The sequence below is a fragment of the Anopheles arabiensis genome, chromosome 2 (assembly GCF_016920715.1).
Source record: "Anopheles arabiensis isolate DONGOLA chromosome 2, AaraD3, whole genome shotgun sequence".
Taxonomy (NCBI): Eukaryota; Metazoa; Arthropoda; class Insecta; order Diptera; family Culicidae; genus Anopheles; species Anopheles arabiensis.
In genome coordinates, this window is record NC_053517.1 from 34,307,658 (window position 1) to 34,327,944 (window position 20,287).

General features: G+C 45.3%; 1 protein-coding gene across 3 annotated transcripts in view; it reads left to right on the forward strand.

Annotated features, from left to right (window-relative positions):
• LOC120897335 (F-box/LRR-repeat protein 7) overlaps positions 1 to 20,287 on the forward strand; it is a 69,943-nt gene that overhangs the window by 22,463 nt on the left and 27,193 nt on the right. For all 3 annotated transcript variants that reach the window (XM_040302163.1, XM_040302154.1, XM_040302171.1), the window contains exon 3: positions 15,819 to 15,891. The gene's annotated coding sequence lies outside the window, so the exon portion shown is untranslated. The remainder of the gene's footprint in view (positions 1 to 15,818; positions 15,892 to 20,287) is intronic.

Here is a 20,287-nt window from a genome sequence, read left to right on the forward strand (position 1 = left end):
CAGACGCCGCATTCGTGAGCCGGCAACCGCACGCTGAGTGACGGGAGGTGACACATTTCCTCCTGCGTCAGTCCCCGTGCCCTTTAAGAAGCTGAAGCGCTTCGAGCATCAAACGTCTTTGAGCTTCACCTTTTCGGGGATGAAAAGAGTGTGTGCGTGTGTCCACCCACTTCTCGTTATTTTCTTCTCGACCTTTCCCTTTCCCTTGGGTGTCGTGATGCAGGTTCATCTCTTTCGTCTTCTTTATTTTTGCGATGGAATGTGCTTTTGCGTAGGTGCGCACTCTTCCCTTGCGTATGCATATTTGTGTGAGTGTGTGTGTTGCGTCTTCAGTTTGAGGCCAATCCCGTTGGAACGGGGTAAGATTTAAACCGCCTGCCGGCGGCACATACCAAACGTTCCGTGTGTTTCACATACCCGTCGGTAGGATTTTGTTGGCCGGAGGGAACACGCTGCCATCCTGCAGTGTGAAGTTGTGCAAAAGTTTTTCTTGTACTGCTCCGCCCGGAAGTACCCTGCGATGGGGAGGTTACGTCTGATGGTGCACGTTTAAAGCATTAGAACCGTTCCTGCCCGCAGTACGAGGCTCTATCGCTAGCAATTACACTCCAATCGTACAGCTGATGTTTTCTGACCCCACAGCGCTGCGAAGCAATCCTTCTTTACGGGTACCTTTCACGCCGGCAAATGCACAATTCCAGCCCGCCGGCCAACGCATTGCACATGCGAACGGCACCGATCAAGAGGGTGCCCAAAACGAAGGTGGGAAACAGCAAAGCGAACCAAGTGTAAACTGCCGGTGCAATGTTAATGATTTGCTGCCGCATACAATGTTGTGACCGCAGTAGATCGATCGATCGTACCACGGGGTGTGTGGCGGTGAAGCGAACCACGACACAACGGCGAAGAAGAAACAGAACCCCAGATGGGGAAACATAGATACTCGAATGATGGCCGCAATGGTGACTGCTGGTGCTGGTGCCGGTGAGTACTTACATTCCAATTGCAGCCATCATCACCGGGTGTGTTCTGCAATACGCAATCCCGAGAATGATCCACCATGCGGCACCGGCGGAAAACGGAAGCTGATCGTAGCCCACCTTGCCCGCCAGTTGTTGCCGGTTGTGGTTGTGGTTTGTATGTGTGTTTTTTTTTTGTCTTTACCTTGCTCTGTGTCTCACATTGTCTCTTACCATGCTGGCCTTGCAGTGGACTCCGATTGGTCAAAGTGGTGACTATTTCCCACATGTCGCTCGGAATGGCTACCGGACTGGAAATGTCGTCCACCGAGACCGAACGCGTTGATGAGACCTCTACGCGGTCTGTTGTGTGCTCGTGTTTATGCTTTCTCAGTGGCTGCAGTTTGCGACACTGTTTACAATGTTGCTCCCGGCAAACATGTGCATCGACATGGATGTAATAATGAGCCTCATCTGGTCAGGTAGCACTGGGTTGTTCGCCGCACGAACAGGAATGGGTGTAAATTGATTCAGTTGCAGCAGTAACGATACTGGTGGCATTGGTATTACAACTCGTGCTTGCTCCAGAAACGTCATTTGGGAAATCACAGATTAAATTAGCTGCACTTCTTGAAGAAGTCTGCTCAATCGCACCTGCACCGTGGCAGCATTGAATGCTGGGGTGGGCAGCTCTAATCACAGCATAAAAAGTAACATCGCCACCGGGGAATATTGAATTGTCTCTCAGCAGGTATATCAGAAGTGAGGCATAGAATCGTCTTTGATTTATACAGGTGCACCTAAGGTTACAGACTGTACGCGTTAGACTTTACTACGGGGTGACAAGTCTGGATAGGATGTGTCTCTTGAAGTTGTGTACCAATCGTATTGGGACTATGTGCGTCAAGAAAACTAAACTAAACTGAGATACTTTATTTTCAACTTATCAAATGGAGGCCCTAACATCTTGATTTGAAGAATAAAAAAATATCGTATCATAAAATAATATTTTACAAAGATAATTCCAAAGCAGTGCTACTTACAAGCCTTATGTTTGTGCCATAAATTACTTCCTGCAAGTGCAAAGGACGGTAACTTGCATTCCAACTGTCACACTCTACCGGCTTACTCAATGCAGAAGAATACTTTATTTCAACTGACATCATTTGCTGTCACCTGCTGCAACCCTGTTCCTCGCTTCAAGGGGGAAACGAATTCGAAATGGACGGTAACTGTGCAAAGAGCTATTTAGCTGACGGAGTAAGTAAGGGTTGCAGCGCGAATTGGCACCTGTGCCTACGCTATGTTCATCACTTTCTCTTAATCATAAAACCCAGCCCCACTGGGCTCGTACACAACAAACCGTGCAACTGTGCCCGATTCCCATCCCCAGAAATATCAAGAGACAAAGCGGGTGAGCGTTGGTGGTTTCATCTCATCTCGACCACTTTAAACACTACCTTAGAAAAGACACATTAGGAAAAATGCGGATCGCACCGCGGTATGGCGTGGAATGCGGGGGACACATTTTCTCACCTACCTTCGATGTGAGATTGGGCATTGCAGTGCAATGATCATGCTCGGAAAAGAGGTGCATAATTATTACGTTTCACTGCGCACATGTGCACATCGTACCCATTTCCATATGCTTCGGGAAGCTGTGTGAAGTTGAGTGGTTGAGTGATTGAAGAGGTTTCATTTTCGGTTAATGGTTTGATAGCAGAGAGGGAGGAATAGAGAGATAATGAAAGGGAAAATTTTGTTGGGAAATTGGATTACTATGGGATTTTATAGGTTCGTAAAGTCCGTGACGTCAATTGATGTTTAATTGACGATAATATTGATCAAACTGACATTCCCATATGACGTTTGCCAACTGATTCTGTGAATGTGTTAGTGTCGCATAGATTTGTTTGATTGAGTTTTTCTTTTTATGTTTAATTTATTTAAATTTACATTATTACGGCTTAGGCCGTATTTTCATAATTTTTATTTTTTGTTACCATTAATATATTTCAGTAATTTAGTAACTTGCATCAAATAATAAATGGACCCGAGCCTCATTTTCATAACCCTCCAAAGCTACATTTTCTCACAGCGACCTTTCTGTTAAATTAAACATAAACGGTTATTATAGCTTAAGCTTATTTAAAGCTCATTTACCGCCGGTCGTAGCTCGTATCATTTTCCCGTTCGTTTCACATACACACACACACACACACACATACAACAAACAGGAAAACCCTTCCTTGTGAACAACCAAAACCATGCACCATGCACGACCGTAACAATATCGTTAACTGATCTGAAAAGTAACACGTTTTATTTTTCTTACACGTCAGTCGCTCGTACCACGCTGCCTTCCATCCCAATTACGTGATCGACCGTTGGGGGCTGTGTTAATGAAATTTTACGACCCACCGGGCGGAATAACGCTTCACAGAGTTCTTTTTGTTGTTGTTGTTGTACTCTCCCACTCCTGCTTCCCTGATAGCTGGTGCTGGTGTCCACGTTCTCGGCCACACTTTGGTGCGGAGGATCTCTCTTCAACTCTTCAACCACCACCATCATCCATCGAAGACGTCGTGAGCAAATATTTACTTTATTACCGTACCCACCCAACTGCCGGGGCCCGGAACACCCTTCCCGCGTGTGTCGCGCTTGCTGTTTGACTCACATCGCAGCACTTCTCACCCATTCACCCATCACCCCTCGAGAGCACGAGAAAACAATCTGAGTGGACCTTAATCATAGCACTTAAAATTAAGGCTATTTATTTAAACGACATAAGGCGTCTTTATGGAGCGACCCCGGCAGTGTGGCGAAACTTACCACACTTCATAAATTTAATATTTTTATTACACACGACTCCGGCGCTCTGGAGGCCCCGGATGGAGGGGGGTGGTTGATGATCAGATCGTCCGCGTTCTTGGGATGCGAGCTCCTTGAGCGCACTTAGGTCATCATCGGAAAGCTCAGAAAAGCTAACGAGAAAACAAAAAGGAATGGATACACTGTGTACAGTGGTACAACCGCAGGCCCGATGTCTAGCTTTAGCGCAAGGCTTAAGTGCATCCATTTTGCCACTTTCGTGGCGACCAAACGCACTCCAACAACGGCCAAACGGGGGTTCCGCGCAGCAGAAACAGTTCCAGAAAAGGAACGGATGAATGGCGAATTATCGAGCGGATAGTCAAGTTACCAGCACCGATCAACTGCAGCAACAATTCTCACTGCACTCTTTCACAGGTTAAGTTAATGATTAAATTGAAGGCTCGCACACACACATACCACCATCACAACCACCTCCACTGCGGCCGCTCGCAACGGGGTCCAGTGTTGCCTTTTTCGAGTGCGCCATGCGCGTTTGCAATGGTTCTTTGTTTAATTCGTGCTACATCGTGCTTCCTCATTCCTCAGTGCTCCCTTTGCCTTACAACCGCCTTACGCCTTGAGTGCGAGATGATCAGAATGCACCGATTGGCCGACCGTAGTTAAGAAACCCGCACCACGATCGACAACTGTGCAGAGGACGCTGTGCGGAGGGTGAAGTGGGCAATAAGACTAATAAAATTATTTCTTGCCACCAAGCACCCCACACCAATTGGAATAAACGAGACCTGGGCAAAGCCTGCCACCGGTTTGTGTTCGATCAAGGAACGTTCCTTTTTTTTTATTTGAAGATTGCAAGCGACTAAAAAGGTTTGCAGCGGTAAGGGTACACAAATTATACTCTAGTTTATGCGAAATTTTATTCGCAAACAGTATAATTTAGATGTAGACACATTTCAATCAAAAAATTCAGTTTCCAAAAGCTGAAACAAATGCCCTGCAATGTTACCAAAAACGAATGAGAAACGAGGCCTCGCTACTCGCTTTATTACACATCAAGCACCCGCACATGCTTTCGTTCACAGCTGGCCCAATCTTGGCCAACATTCCCGGACCACTCGTGCCTGAGCACGCATTGCCTTTTCAGTTTCACCCCATCACGGGTTAAAGCATCTCACCCGATACAAACGAACACTGGCTCTCCATCACCTTCCAAAGCATTTCCTTCGCACGGAAGTGACCACTTTACTAACGACCGGTTCAATGGTTTTGTGGTAGTGATCGAGGCGCACCCGGAGCAGAAATTCCAGTAGCGGCAAACGCATCCTCATCGCAAGTTGTTCGCTTTTGGAGCAAACGTTTCACTTGGGTGCTTTCCTCGCAGCATCACTTGGGTGGTTGTTTTTTTTCGTTTTTGGTTTTTGATTTCTTTCTTTTGGACCAATCTTTCAACCTCGCCTTCTTCCGCCAGTTTGACTATTTTGATTTTCCCGAGCTTTTGCCGTTGGAGCTCCACGGGCAAGCACTGATGTACCTCTGGTAGGATATCGTTGGTGGTAGAATCATCGGCCACAACAACATCAACAACAACAAAACGCCACACATTTGCTACGCAGCTGTACCCCTCCCCAGTGTGCCGCCTTCCACTCATACTAATTGGGTTGCTAATTAACACATATTTGTTTCCTCATCGGCGGCCAACGTTTGCGCCACCAAACCGTTCAGTCAATTCAGTTCACTCGCGTTCGAACGGGTGCAAAACTGTGCTGGCTTTTCTCGTTCACTGTGCCCTCAGCCGGTTGGTTCGATTTTTGGAACAGTGCGCATTTGTTTGGTGTGCGTTTGTTTTCGGGCCACCGCTAGGCGTAGAAAAGTGAGGAAAAACCAGTGCGGACGAGAGCAGGAGGGCAACATCGTACCGTCACGCAAACGCTTAGATTTGAATGCCAGTGAAACGCGATTTCGTGGCTCGTGCACACACCTAACGACCTAACGAAATGGGTAGAAAATATTTCGAGGAAACAGCTACATTAAGCGCCAGTTTCTAACGTGCTTTATTTTGCACTAAACAAGAAGCAGAGAGAAAACACGAGATTAGTCAGCATTTGGTTCTGATTTGTAGTGCAATACTGATACATACTGGGGGTCTTTAACGATACTAGCCAGCTTTTTTACATGGAGTTTGGCAGTTGGAGGCTGAAATCATGTCTACACTCCATACAAAACCACACACAAAACTAGCCAGCAATTTTTAGCCTAGATTATTTCAGCATCAAAGCTGGAATCAGATTCTCGATAACATGTCAAAACAAGATCGTGTTTTTCATTTATCTCAAGGTGCATTAAAGAGATCAGGTGGTGGAATCTAGAATCAAAGTTTAAGCTAAACTAAACTAAATATGAACGTCACTTTTTTATTAGACGGGTAAAAACTTTTGCTGAAAAAGGCTTTCTGGTAACTTCACAAATATACAAAAAACTCTTAAAATCTTCATTCGGAAGGAGAAGCGAAAAAAACAACCTTCTAAATACATTACATTACACCAGTTCATTAAACCCACATATATAGCTGCTCCACAACTGCTATACAACCAAAAAGCTGATAAGCTGAAACTTCAGCTTAAAAATTGCCAGTAAATCGATAATTTCCATGATTTTATGAATGTTTATAGACATGATATTTATTAATTAACGATAAATCTTTAGTAGATACAATCATTTAATTCAAGCATAGCTTTAAATAGGTATGAATCCTTTGAGTCGTTTAGATTTAAAATGCATATCATGATACAAATATACAAAAAACTCTTAAAATCTTCATTCGGAAGGAGAAGCGAAAAAAACAACCTTCTAAATACATTACATTACACCAGTTCATTAAACCCACATATATAGCTGCTCCACAACTGCTATACAACCAAAAAGCTGATAAGCTGAAACTTCAGCTTAAAAGGAAAAGGGGCCCATTGCCAGTAAATCGATAATTTCCATGATTTTATGAATGTTTATAGACATGATATTTATTAATTAACGATAAATCTTTAGTAGATACAATCATTTAATTCAAGCATAGCTTTAAATAGGTATGAATCCTTTGAGTCGTTTAGATTTAAAATGCATATCATGATACAAATAACTCATTTATAATGATTCATACTATACAATCTCTAAATCTACTTATATCACAACACAAGTATATCTACATAGTACCACCTCTCGAGTTAGTCATCTCATACCCTAGAGGCCTTTCCTAATTGTGTGTGAAACTGCAGCCAAACTGTGCAAGCCCCCCTCGAATGCAATCAAATCACACTGGTGTCTAATTTGGATCGCCAAGATGTCCCGCGGAGACGAAAACAGAGTCAGAGTCTGTCAGTGTGGGACAGCTGTCAGGGCCTTACCAAACATACAGCCAGCTAATCAAATGACACTCTCTCTCTTTCTCTCTCTCTCTCATTGCGGCCCAAAACGATCAAGACCATTGCGGCCAAACTGAACTCCACACAGGCACACACGGTAGAGCAAGCATAACTTCAGTCAATTACTGCCACCATATCGCTCCAATGCGCTCCAACCTCTTCAACCCAAAAAAAAAAGCGAGGAGTGCCGCCTCCTCCGTCGTACAGATCAATCACTATCACTACTGCATCGGTTGCCGATATGCCGCAGTCACCCATCTATCCTAAGCGCGTACTTGCGCTTGCGTAAGCATCGCCGCAAACGTAACCCGTGTCTGCACAGTCTTCAGGCGTTTGAAGCTTTGCTACGCACAGCCAAAGTACACGAGCGATTGATTGGCACGCAAGGCTTCCGTTTCTAGGTGCGCTCGGGTGGCGCGCTGCTGAGAAAATGGCCCCAAACGTCGTTCCAAAACCGTTCCAGCCGCCGGCGGCACGCCGAAACTGAATCGGTTCAGCTTTCCCTGTGCGCCCCCCTGCTGCATGCGGTGCCCTACAGAACGCCGCCAACACAAACCGCTGGCCGTGTATGCGGCCGAAGGGCTTCGCTTCCAAAAACTCGCCCGAACAGCTGGACTGCGTGCAGCGTACAAGCATCCTACGGCCCGACGGCGAGTTTGCGCGAGCCGCGATGAATTCATGCTGTGCAATGGTCCATAAATCTCCCGGCATTGCCCTTTCCCCGGCCGCGGCGCTGTCGCTAACTGCGCTCGGCCATGCGTAGGCAGGGAACGTACCCGGCTACGGCGGCGTATATCATGTTTGACACTGCATCCCGGGCCCCGGTCCCGCCGTGCCGTGCAGCTGTGCCGGCTGCTCCCGCAGCGGTCGTAACGCTGCAACGAGCACCGTACGCGGTACGAAACCCGTTGTGGTATGCGCGAACCACTTACTAGACGCTCCAAATTTAAGCAACGCTGTCATTTGCTTCTGCTGATTTTGACGATAATAAGATTTTGCATCGCTGGTACGGGGCCGTACGGGTAGGGAATTATAGATCGCGCTGATATGCGGTTTACACCACCGGGCGGCCCCCTCCTCTCCGACCGTGCCGAGGCCGACCCGAGCCGACGAATCGTTCCAGTTACGGCAGCGACAATTGTACGAATTTTCATACCCGATTGCATTCGATGTGCGAAAGCGGGAAGCGTTCGCGTTTCTTCCCCGGCTAAGCCAACAAACAGCTGCAACGCGGAACGCGGCGTTGTGTGCATTTCCTACCGTCGTCCCGAGCTGGTGACGCTTGATCACTCGATCGTTCCATTTTCGCTCGCGAGTTGACACCAATTCCACCAGTTTCCCCCCAGAGCAGCAGCAGCAGCAGCCGTGGCAGTTCGAATCGGAGTTCCGAATCTCTTGGCCATGTTTGACACTCCGTTCCCATTGTATGTGTACGGGGCCGGAGAGCTTGAAGCGAATGTGCGCATTTCAATTTCAAACCGGCGATAAAGCGCTCGAAGGTGTTGCAAGGAATGTACACCGTCACTCACATACCCACATACAAACACACACACATACACACTGATCGCTGGTCTAGAAAGGTGCACTCGCAGTGATACGACAAAACTAGCCGCCGGGAGCTAGCCTGCAAGGCGATAGAAATTCCATTAGTTCGATTTAATGCTCTTTTCCCCTTTTTGATGGCACAACGAACAGCAAGAGCGCTGCAGCGTTACTTTCGGAAAAAAGTACACCAACACAGGCAGCCGCATTTTACGCTCACCGTATCAGGAGACGGTATTTGCTATGCATAAACGATTGTTTACGCATTGCCACGGTTTTGTGTGTGCTTTCATTAAAGCACTGAAGAAAAATTCAATCATTGTGTGTTACATTGCGTGCTACTTTCATTGTAATACTTAAGACACTTAAGGCACGCTCAAGCGCAGATTTAATGGTAATCAACATTGTACGGGTTTAATTGTATCATGCCATATCAACACACACACACTTGTCTGGCAGGAGTAATTTAACGCGAGAGCTTTGACATTCTTTTTACATTCCATGAAATGTTTCACAGCCAGCCAGGTAAATCTTTCAAAAAGCAGCTGTAGATAATGTCACTTTCAACACCGCTGCTCTTCAACAAATGGTACGACAATCTGCCAAGTGTCAATTGCACCACATGTGACCTTTTTTATTCGGCACACACAGCATCAACTACTGCAATGGTGGATCTCGGTTTCGTTCGTTCGTCTGATGTGGCTTTGCGCAGCTAGACACCATCGCACTCAGGATCTTTAATACAACCTTAACCTCCTTTTGAGCTGCGCTGTTTGTAGCCCTATTAGTAGCTTCACGGGGAATGTGCTGAAATTAAATCTAACCGCAAACCGCCAATGTGAGGAAAATGTCACTTTGCAGGCAAAAATTATGCAGACTTGCAAAGTACGGTTACTGCATCTGAGGTACTGGTAGAGCTTCTGAGAGGACGCATTAGCTTATGGAGCTTTGTAAGGAAGGTGCCACATAATTGGAGGATTGAGTTTGTGATAAAATGGGATTTGATAAAAAATCTTGGAAATATTTCTTAAGTTGTAAATATATTAAATTGTTTCAGATATTTCCACAAAATAATTGTACTTTTTTATGAAAACCCTTGCCACTCTAAATATCAATGAATTCGTGAGAACCCCTTAACAAGAACAAGTCCAGTTTTGGCTTGTTAAAGCATTTCAAAAGACAAAAAAAACTTTCGCTGCTTTTTTTTCGGTGTTGTTTGCTGTAATTCCCCCCAAAAACCGTGATGTTAATTACCCTTGCAACGGGGAAGCTTAGTCGCATGAAGAAGCGCTCTTCAAACCATCCCTCTGTTAGTTTGGGCTAATTCATTCCCGATCATTGCTAATCATAGCTTATCATCCATCACACCCTCTCTGCAGGCGCTAGCGTCGAGTGTCATATCTTTGCTGTGAAATCTACGCTTTGCGCATTCATTACGGTGTAACAAAACGCCTAAACCGGGAACGGGTACAGTCCACCAAAAACGCTAGCGCACTTCTACTCGTTTTTGTTACCGATGGGTATACGAGAAAAAAATAATGCTAGGCTCAGAGCAAAGCAAAGAAGGGTGTATACAACACAATTGGGTAATTAAATTAATTCAATCAAATTTTTCACCAACCGTTGGCAGCTCCGCCTAGTGGTTTGCTTGACTTAGTTACTGACGAGAGCAAAGAGCTACACACTTTGCGGGTTTATGAGTGTCACTCCACAAACGGTGCGATTGACCATTGCGATAAGTCACACTGCTTAGCATTGAAATAGAATTTTCATTCATAGTTCGAGAATAGTTTCCTAAAAAAAATAAGATCATTGTTTTAGTATTAGCAAGTTGGGCTCAAGCAAAAAATAAATAGAAAACAGTATTCCCAACTCGAAACAGTCATTTGATATTCATTTGATAACAGACTAGCTGAGCTCCCTGCGTTCGGTGGTGAGAAAAATTGCTCATTAAAACAAGAAGCTATGTCCAAGTTGAATTCCATTCCTTCCTGAGCCTCGTTACAGTTCCCATGTGACTTATGAAGAGTTTCAAAACACATCTTTCAAAAACATTTTACAAAAACACAATTCAGAGTTTTACCAGCAAAAAATCCAAAAAGCTACCAACATAAACCAATGACACGTAATACTGGCCCGAAATTTTCACTGGACGAAAAGCACCACCAGTGTGGTGCTGTTGGTAATTAATTTCATTAGCACTCCCACCAGCAATGATTTATCGCGTATTTACGCCAAACGCAAATGACACCGGCAACTCCGCGCGGCAAATCCAACATTCCTTTCGGTTGGTAAGATCTTGGGAATCTTGGGCATACGCTGCACCCGTCTGATCGCTATCACGTTAAACGCGGATCCAACTCTAAACAGTGACCTGAAGAAAATCGTCGGATCGTTGCGTTGGACTGACCCAACAATCAAACCGATGGGCACAGCGCTTACACTCATGAATGATACCCCAGCGTTTGGGGTGTGAGAGCTTTCAAGTATCATTTTGAGCCTTTTGAGCGCTTAATGTGGGGAAGATTTCTCAACTGGCCTACCAACTTCAATGGATCGAGCAGATAAGCAGCAGAGCGGTTTAACGAAGGTCGGGATGGGATTAAAAAAATGTCACCAAATATATGGAGAGGGGAGGCAGTGGAGCCTTCAAATTTGATATCCATGGCCACCGCGAACGGCGAAAAAGACACTGTTACCAAAACCATACAGCGCCAGCGGCGGTCTTGACAGCGATGACAGTGACGTTTTGAGTTATGGCGCACTTTTCAACTTCCATTACGCGCACCGCCTCGCCTCGGAATAACGCTCGGAGCGACCCTGGAAGGTTGGTTTCCATCGCTTACCCAATGCGCACCCATTCCGCATAGAAAGAATGCGACTGCGTCGCTTTAAATAAAACATTCGGTCGCAGAAAAAAAGAGCATCCAACATTAACCAGCAAACAAATAACAACGCAAAGTGTCACACATATTTTACCCCAACCGTGCCAGTAGTCCTCTCCTTTCGGAAGCTTCAGCTGTTTCTTACGAACAAAAAAAAACCCCAGTAACGGGTAAGCGAAGACATTAGGATTGCGTTAATGCTGAAAAGAAACGCTTTCGTTCCATTCCGTTTGCTGGTGCTGCTGTGCTCTCTTTGTACGATACCAACGGTTTCATCGTGCTGTGGTATCTTTATTTCATGCATTTAATGTGATGGGCCCTGTACATCTCCCCTCCCGCAAGTGCAGTTCTCAAGAGCGAACCCACACACAAAAAAAAACAAAACAAACCGAAAACTCAAGCCAAAATTGCTTACTTAATGCAAATGATTCACCGATAATAAATTGTCGACCATAAATTAACAACCAAGGGTCCGGAGAGGAGGCCGGAAGGCGTTATTGCGACGGGGCAGAATACAAGCGTTGCAAAACACAACACACACACACACAAACACAAGGGGAAACAAAAATGTAAAACCAAACCTACGGCACAAAAATATTAGGGAGAAACCGGAAGCACCCGAATGAAGACATGAAAGTTTTTCCTAAGGTGTTTGTGGTTGTTATTGTTAAAGGTGGTCTCGCCCTCCCTCCCGTCTCGTGGGGGACACGATTCCTTCAAACAGATTTTGCTACCGCTTATCGTGATCGAAAGCTGGGAATGAACCCTCCCTTTGGCTACCCATGGCTTGACCACAGCCGACCGTTCTGGGTCGTTTTGCAGAAGTTTTTTGTTGTTGTTGTCGTTTCGCGTAGTGCAAGTGGCCTGAAAAAGTCCCATGGCCTGTCCGATATCTGTATTATTCACTCGCCGCCGCCTAAACGCCTCCCAAACGGAACGTCATTTTCGGTGAGCTGTCAAAATGGTTTATTTATTTGAGATAATTGGATTAATTTCGTGGTCAAAGTCAACTGTATGATCGGGCCGTCGCTATCTGCTCGATGGCAATGGTGTGGCAGTGGTCAACAGACCTGGGCTGTAACAATAATACTTTTTTTAAATGTTTCTATCTTGCACGTTGGGCGTAAAATGTATATTTTTGCTGATGGTTTGTATTACGTTTTCGTTAAAATGCTTGCAGAATTTTAAACCGCAATAATGTAAAGAGCTGGGATAAAAAAAAAACCTTAGTTGTGTTTGAGCAAGAATGGTCGATGTTGAGAACTTAAATGATATTCCCTCCTTCCGGGGATTAATTCAGGATAAACGCACCCGATGCACAGATGAAAAATAAACTGTTTTAAAAACAAATTAGCAATGTACATGAGGGAGGATTAACATTTAAATAAGTAACACGTTAACGCGGCAATTCAAAAACTGACCCTGCATGTTTTACATAATTTGAAGCAAAAAAATAATTAATTACCAACAGAACGGTTTCCACTTTCGATCCGCGCTTATCAAACGAAATGTATGCAAAACCTGCCCCTAAAAGACACATCTACACCCTTCCCCTCTTTCACCTCCTTGCCCCACCACATTGGCGCAAATGGGAAACATTCCATTCCCGTACGAAGGTGGCTGAGTTGCTATTATGCCGGCCAACCGAGCGCCCAGGCCAGCGCCCGAGTGCGAAGACACCGAAAGAATGTTGATGAGCACTATAAAAGGATAATGACAGTAGCGTGACATTTTCAAATCGCAAACGCATAATTATGTTGCCAGGTGGGGTGGATATACCTTCTTTTTTTGTATCTCCCTATCTCCCTGCTGGTCCTACCACGCGCAGTGCATCGGGACGATCGCCGGGACGCGGATTGGCAAGTGTGCCTGAGTTGTCACGAAGATGGGACTTTTTCCCAGGTTGTGTTCGATTATTTTCGTCCTCTTTGAGGGTAGGAGGGTGAGCTGACCCGGTCGGGAACTTTTGAGCAGGAGCCGGGATGAGCCTCCGCGTGCCATTCGCACGCAGAGACAATTCATTTTTCACCCATTTTCAACGGCGACATTCGTCCACCCGGGAGCTGCCGGGCCAGCTCCTTCCACTCACCAATGCGATTATGATCACAGATCGTCAGACATATCGCTGTAGCTGGAGAGCCGGGGAGGAAATCGACTACATCAACCCGCGCAGACCATTTGCCAACACATTACGCCTAAGCTGATCGTACTTGTCGGCGGCAGCCACACACGGAGAGAGAGAAAGAGAGCGAGGGACAAACCACGGCAGCACTGCGACAAAACAAACAAAAAGCACGAAACCGCGGGAGTACTAGCAAGCCCGGACGGAAAACAAAAGCATTGTGCATCAATTCACTATCACGCCCGGCCCGGCCCGGTCCCGTTTCCCCACAAACGAGAGCCGCCAAACGCACCACCGGCGTTGCGGCCGGGAAACAAAAACCCGCGATACCGTGTGCGCCCGCGTCCTGGAGCATCCTTTGAAGCCCCCGTGAAACGCGAACCGCGTGCGAATGCGACGATGCAACGATCGGAACTAAAAAGCCGCCACATGCCGCCCAACTGCGGCGCGGTGAATCTGTCAACCCGACAGGGTGCGCGCGCGCGAGCGCAAGCGCACGCCCTTTATGCTCGGTGTGTTTCGCCTTTGCGCGATCCTTTGCCTGGTTTGACGGACGAAACGGAAAGCAAACGGAGCCAAACACAACGGGCGTACGTACGCGCGTGAGCGCTCGCGTAAAACAGACAAACAAACAAAAAAAAAACGACCGCCGAGAGCAGCCCTGGGTGCGCGCTGCAACGCCCTGGGACGAACTGCATTCAACCTTCACGATCATTTGTCAAATTGTCAATTTGATAGGATAATTTACGATCGAGTCCGGTAGGGCCGATGGGACGACGACCACAACGCACTGGCCACAGACGCAGTGTGTGCGTGTGTGAGTGTGTGCGTTCAAGGGTCCAAACTTGGGGACGTGCACATTTCGGTACTGCGATCGATTGTGCCATGTTTGCAGCGGAAGTTTTCCACCCGCTTCCAACGGGAGAGCTTTATGTCGAAAGGCTCCCAGCATTTTAAATGAATGACGCTCTAACCAGGGAGCGACTTTTCCAGCAAACTGAAAGCCTAAAGATCGTGCGCTTGTAATTAAGCTGGAGATCGCTGGCTCGTTTCGAACGCCACGCTGGAGCAGAGTAAATAAATCCCTTGTTTTTTTTTGTGTGTTTCTTTTTCTAAACACCCATCATGAATAGACGCGAGTGCGAGCAATTCAATTTCCGATGCCGACGTGCGTCCGCGCGTACGCTGGCTGATGGTCCGTACGTCGGCTTCTTTATAGTTGACCGCATCGTTAAGTGCAGTTCCTTATTCGGTAACCTTTTGCCGCTGAGGAGAGTTCTTTATTCTACGTTTTTCACGTTGTCGCGTTGACATTGGGGTTCTATCGGTAGTAAAGCGGGAAGTTTCTTTTGTGCCCTTTCCTTACTTTAAGGGAAAAAGACAGCAGAATAAATAGATAACTATTTTGCACGTTACTAAACCCGGCAGAAAGGAAGTGAAAGATGTGGCTCAAAATTTGCCCAGCTTTTGGGGTTTTAGCTTTAAGGTACCAATGTCGCTTTTTGTATAATTTGAACGAAGGTCTCTTGAAATCATAATAAACCTACGAGAACTCGAACTCGACTTAAGAACGTTTATCAATAGCAGCTTAAGGAAATAACTTAAAGATGCCCAGTGAGAGACTGCTTGTGTGTTTTATTCCTATAGACTTATTAATGATTCGTAGCGACATTAATCATGATTTGCTACCAGGAAAACAACCACACACAACCATAAGTCTAATTTTCGAATAAACCACACGCCCGCGCACATCTAATTTATGTAGATTTCCACCCCAAAAAGTAATAAAGTAGTTTTCTTGCATAATATAGCTCCACTTCCACCACTCCAATCGAAACGCAATAAATCAGCCCAAAATCCATAACGGAAAGTCGCGAGGGGACACCGCGACAAGAGCATTATGTTTCACCTCGGCACAATAAACTAAACAGTCCTCAGTTTGGAGGGCCAAACATCTTGTCCACAACTAAATCATTCGCCCCAATTCTTCACATCTAATTCTCACTATCTTAATACTGCCCGGACTGCCATTTATTTTCCCATTTCCTTTCTTCCACAGACACACGCCTGCATCGATCCGCAGCTCCCGGAACAAGCGCCCAAACGATCACGATGATGTTCAACTGCTATCGGTAAGTTTTCAATTCCGCCGCCATCACGGCTGCGCTAGCGGAAAACGGTGCCAAGATTTAAATGATTTATTCCTTGTTTTTGGCGTTCCAAAAAGGGAAACGTAACAACCAAAACATTCACCTCCCCTATTGTGAGCATCAAATTGTTGCAAAATCTTACCAACATGGACAACAAGAGCAGAACGCACCCATCTTTTCACATCCGTTACACTGTCAGTGAACTGCACGAATATGCTGCTGTTTTCAAACATTTGCCACCGTTAAGATTAGGGGCTATTAATGCATACAGAAGCAGCAGCTTCCACGAACCTTTAATCGAGCAAAAGGTTACGCTTCCGGGGTCAAACGGTAGCCAAGCAGAAAAAAAGCAAAAAAGGGTTAAGATAATTGTTCTTACGCTCAACCTGCCACTGAACTTTCGATTCAGCAAAATATCAAAATTCCCGTTGCGAGCTAGTGTTTTTGTTTGTCCGAATTGATCAAACGCTAAGGCTATTTGTCGAATTCTCTCGATCACATCGTTTAAATCAGCTCTTAATGCTCGCTAATAGGGCTTTAATCCGATTTAATGACTCGCAAGCTTGTGGCAGCATGGGAGTGGAATTACTAATTTTGCGTACCGGTCCGCATTCGCGCCAACGCTTTGCAGCGCGTGCGTTATTATCGTTAGGGGTGGGGTTCGTAAGGGTTAAGTACGATTTTCCGGGGACTGTAAATGCGTTTCCGTCTTTGGGCGTGCCTCCATTGAACGATTCGAAATTGTGAAACGCTGTGCAAAATGAATGAATCAAAAAAAGGAACATCACAAATAACGTTTTCAGTTTGTTGTCTCGCGTCCAAAATGGTAATAGGGAGGTTCGATGTGTTGCTTACACGATCACACGATCTGTGTTTTGAAAACATCTGCATCGGAGATCCGTGCAAATTGCAGCGGCATTTTATCATGCTTTCGTAATTGTTCAATGACCAATTCAACCGTTGTAATAAGAGGTGATCATCATTTTCTTAAACCTGGACTGGAAATCACAAGCTTCACAGGGCCGCCCGTTCCGTCTGCATTAGTTGTGCTTGCGTTTTGTGGAGATATAATTGCAAATCAATCCAACCAGAAGGAGTACGGAGTTTGGGGGCGCTTCCTGTTGGGTCCAATCGGTTGCTGCCTGTGCCGAAGACAAATGTGTAGTAAACTACTCGTGGTAATTAAGTTCAATGTACGCTTGAACGTTTGATTGGTAATTGGTTAAGATTGGTAACGTACAACATGTGTAGTTGCGTAACTGAAGAAACCAGTTGATTTTGATTTCATATTGCATTGCATTCAACAACACAGAATATGAATCATTCATGTTTTCATGAGTATGTAGTAATGGAAAACAACAAATGCATCTCTTAAAACACCACCAGTTCATCCAGTGTATGGGCTCTTCTCTAAATGGTTTATTTTCTGTACAGCAGATTTAAATCATTATGCGCCACCAGGTGGCAAAAATAATACCTTCTCCTGTCGTTAACTGTTTTGAGCAACTCGGAAAACCTAATCATTCTATCGTCAGCTTCTTTCCCCTGTCAAACCATCACACTAAACATCTTCGTTGCGTGAGTTACACAAAGAGCGTTAGCAAATCAATTTCAATCGCACACAACGATCACCATCTGTCTCGAGAGTAAAGAGCAAAACAAAGAGCACAGTAAAAATCACATCGCAACCCTAAAAAGCATAAACACATTACGCGGCAAACACACACACACACACACACAATCGACAGTTCGAGGGCTGCGATGATAATTGCAATGACCCAAATGGAGTGTGCTTTGCGTTTGAGGCCTTTGTGCCCCAGCCAGCTCATCTTAATTCTCCGCACCCGATAAGCATCAAGCACTGTGACTGCGACTAATGCTATCATATTTCGATTGTGTCCCATTCTGCGACCCACAATGCTATATATTTATAGATGGGGGAACAATAATGGGGATGCAATAAAAAGAAAACGATGAGCAATTTCATCAAATTGCCATTCAGGGGAAGTAATTCCTCCCGGTAGAATTGGGAAAGGGTAGTGGTGAAGAATAAACATACCAACAAAAAAGCTGTAAAAGCACACTTTCCTGCTCTCATTGGATGGTTCCACTGGTATTGACAAATCCTAAATCGATTAAAAAACGGCACCTTACCTTCCCATTTTCCTTCCTATTTCTGGAAGCTTTGCCAAGTGGAGGCAATTGGCGAAGGTAACGAGTCACGACTGTTTGTATGTGTGTGAGAGAGACTTTAGGAGAGAGGCGTGATTGAACTTATCGGCCAAATCAAGATGTAATTGTTCATCAAGATAAAACCCTGTCCTTTTTTTGTTTTCTTGCGCAGAAGATTGTTTTTTTTTTTGTTTCTTCAGCGAACCAAAGAAGTCTGCAAAACAAAAACAAAACATAATAACGAGGTTAAGATGATTATCGTACCCGCTTACAGTTATGTGTCCTCTCGATGGTTGCGCGCTTTGTTCAGAGAACAGTACGAACAGTACAGCCCCCGTTTTGAGCCGTTGTGAGATGGTGTGCACCGTTTATCCCCTGCTTTATTATTACAATCCGCTAATCGTACGAACCAGCGGATGCGTTTATTTGGCGGAGAGCTCATTTTCCAAACGACATTTTCAACCCCCGTTGTTTGTTTGCTTGATTTAAATCACTCTGCGCTGTTTCGCCATAAAATCTACAACCATAACTCTCATGCATCTTTACAACGGCCATCTCAACGGTTTCCGAAAACGAAATAAAGCTTGTCGGACAAACAAACGTCCGTGCATCATCATCGCACCGGTGAAAGTGAATCATTTCCATTGCACGGTCGTTATGGTTGTGGTGTAAACTGTGCTGCTTGAAGCAAACCAGCATGTGCGAGTAGTTTTACTCTTAGAGTTGGGTATGCTGCACCAAAATGAGCCGTACCGTTCGCCATAAGTTCCCACGATTATAACTTAGTGGTTTCGCCTGGTTGTTTGCCATTCGTATACGGTAGGTACGGTTTTGTTTATTACTTGCATTTTTGTTTGCAGTCCACTTGAAAGTAAAATGACCGTACTACCGATTCCGATGTGGTGTGTGAAATGACGCCATTGCTGAGAAAAAAACTTTTATTTCAGCTTCTGTTGTCAAGGTCAACTTAGGGATGCAAATACATGAACGAGATATAAATAAAAAAGAGAGATTATTTAAATCCAGTTTAATTGCAATTGTTTCCGCATGTCGCATTCTTTGTTAAAATTCGTTTGTTTATTATGACTGGTCTGTTTATTCGGGTTCATCGCTTACTGTCACTTCCAAAGAATTTTTCTCACTACACCACATCGTTCAAATCTAAGGGTTTTTTTAAATACAAATTTAAATATAATCTTTGTCTACATCATGTCACACACAGCACGACACACAAAAGGCAAACATTACTGGGCCGAGACCCAGAGAAAGCGTGCAAGAAACAACACATTGTTGAACCATCTAGCAAATGGTTCACGATTTGCGGGAGGAGAACGGAAAAAAGCCCACGGTGTCTTCCGCTTCTACGGTTCCGATAAATTACCAACCGTTCGCGCCCGAATAGGCCATTTGAAGATAGCTGGGTCACCGTAAAATAAGACCTTACCTGTAGGTGCGCGAGCCTCCTACCCAAAGCCCGACAGAGCGCGATAGGCCGCCGCGCACAGCTAAACTATTAAGTGCAATTATCGGGGAATAAAAATCGGTTAGAAAATTGCGCGCGACCAGCACACCAACGGCACCCTTCTTGGAAGGCATTAGTGGCATTGGCTGAGGAAATAGGTAACAAAAAAGCACACACACACACACACACAAATCGAAGCCAAATTGATAGAATCAAAATGGCTTCACATCACGAACTTCACGCGACGCGCCATATTGCAACGAAAGCGCTGATAATTTCGGAAGGTCTGAAGCAGCGAACCACTGAGAACCAGCGTACCTGGGGAACGTTTCGGTTCGAAAAGTTTCGAACACGCAACCACACCGCTTGACCGTGCGATGGGGCAAATGTTGTGCACAAAACCGTTCAAAGGCTATCTATCGCGCGTGGTGATTTACTTCTAATCGAGGTTGGAGTGGAAAGTTGTTCGAGGGTTCGAGTTTATTGCCGAAAAGGATGGTAGAAACAATCGAAAAGATTATAAGCTGCATTTCGATGTTGCTAGCATGGGGTGTAGTGTAGCGTGCTTGATTGATAAAAAAGAAACGATTGACAACTTCCTGGAGAAAACGGCTTTGAGACATTTAGTATTTCCTTTTTTCAATTTTACTATGCGATTATGGCGCTCAGTCACGACAAGGGGGGACAAGCTGCATTGAAGTTTTTGTTGAGTACCACTCATACAATAGAACAAAAATCAGCGAG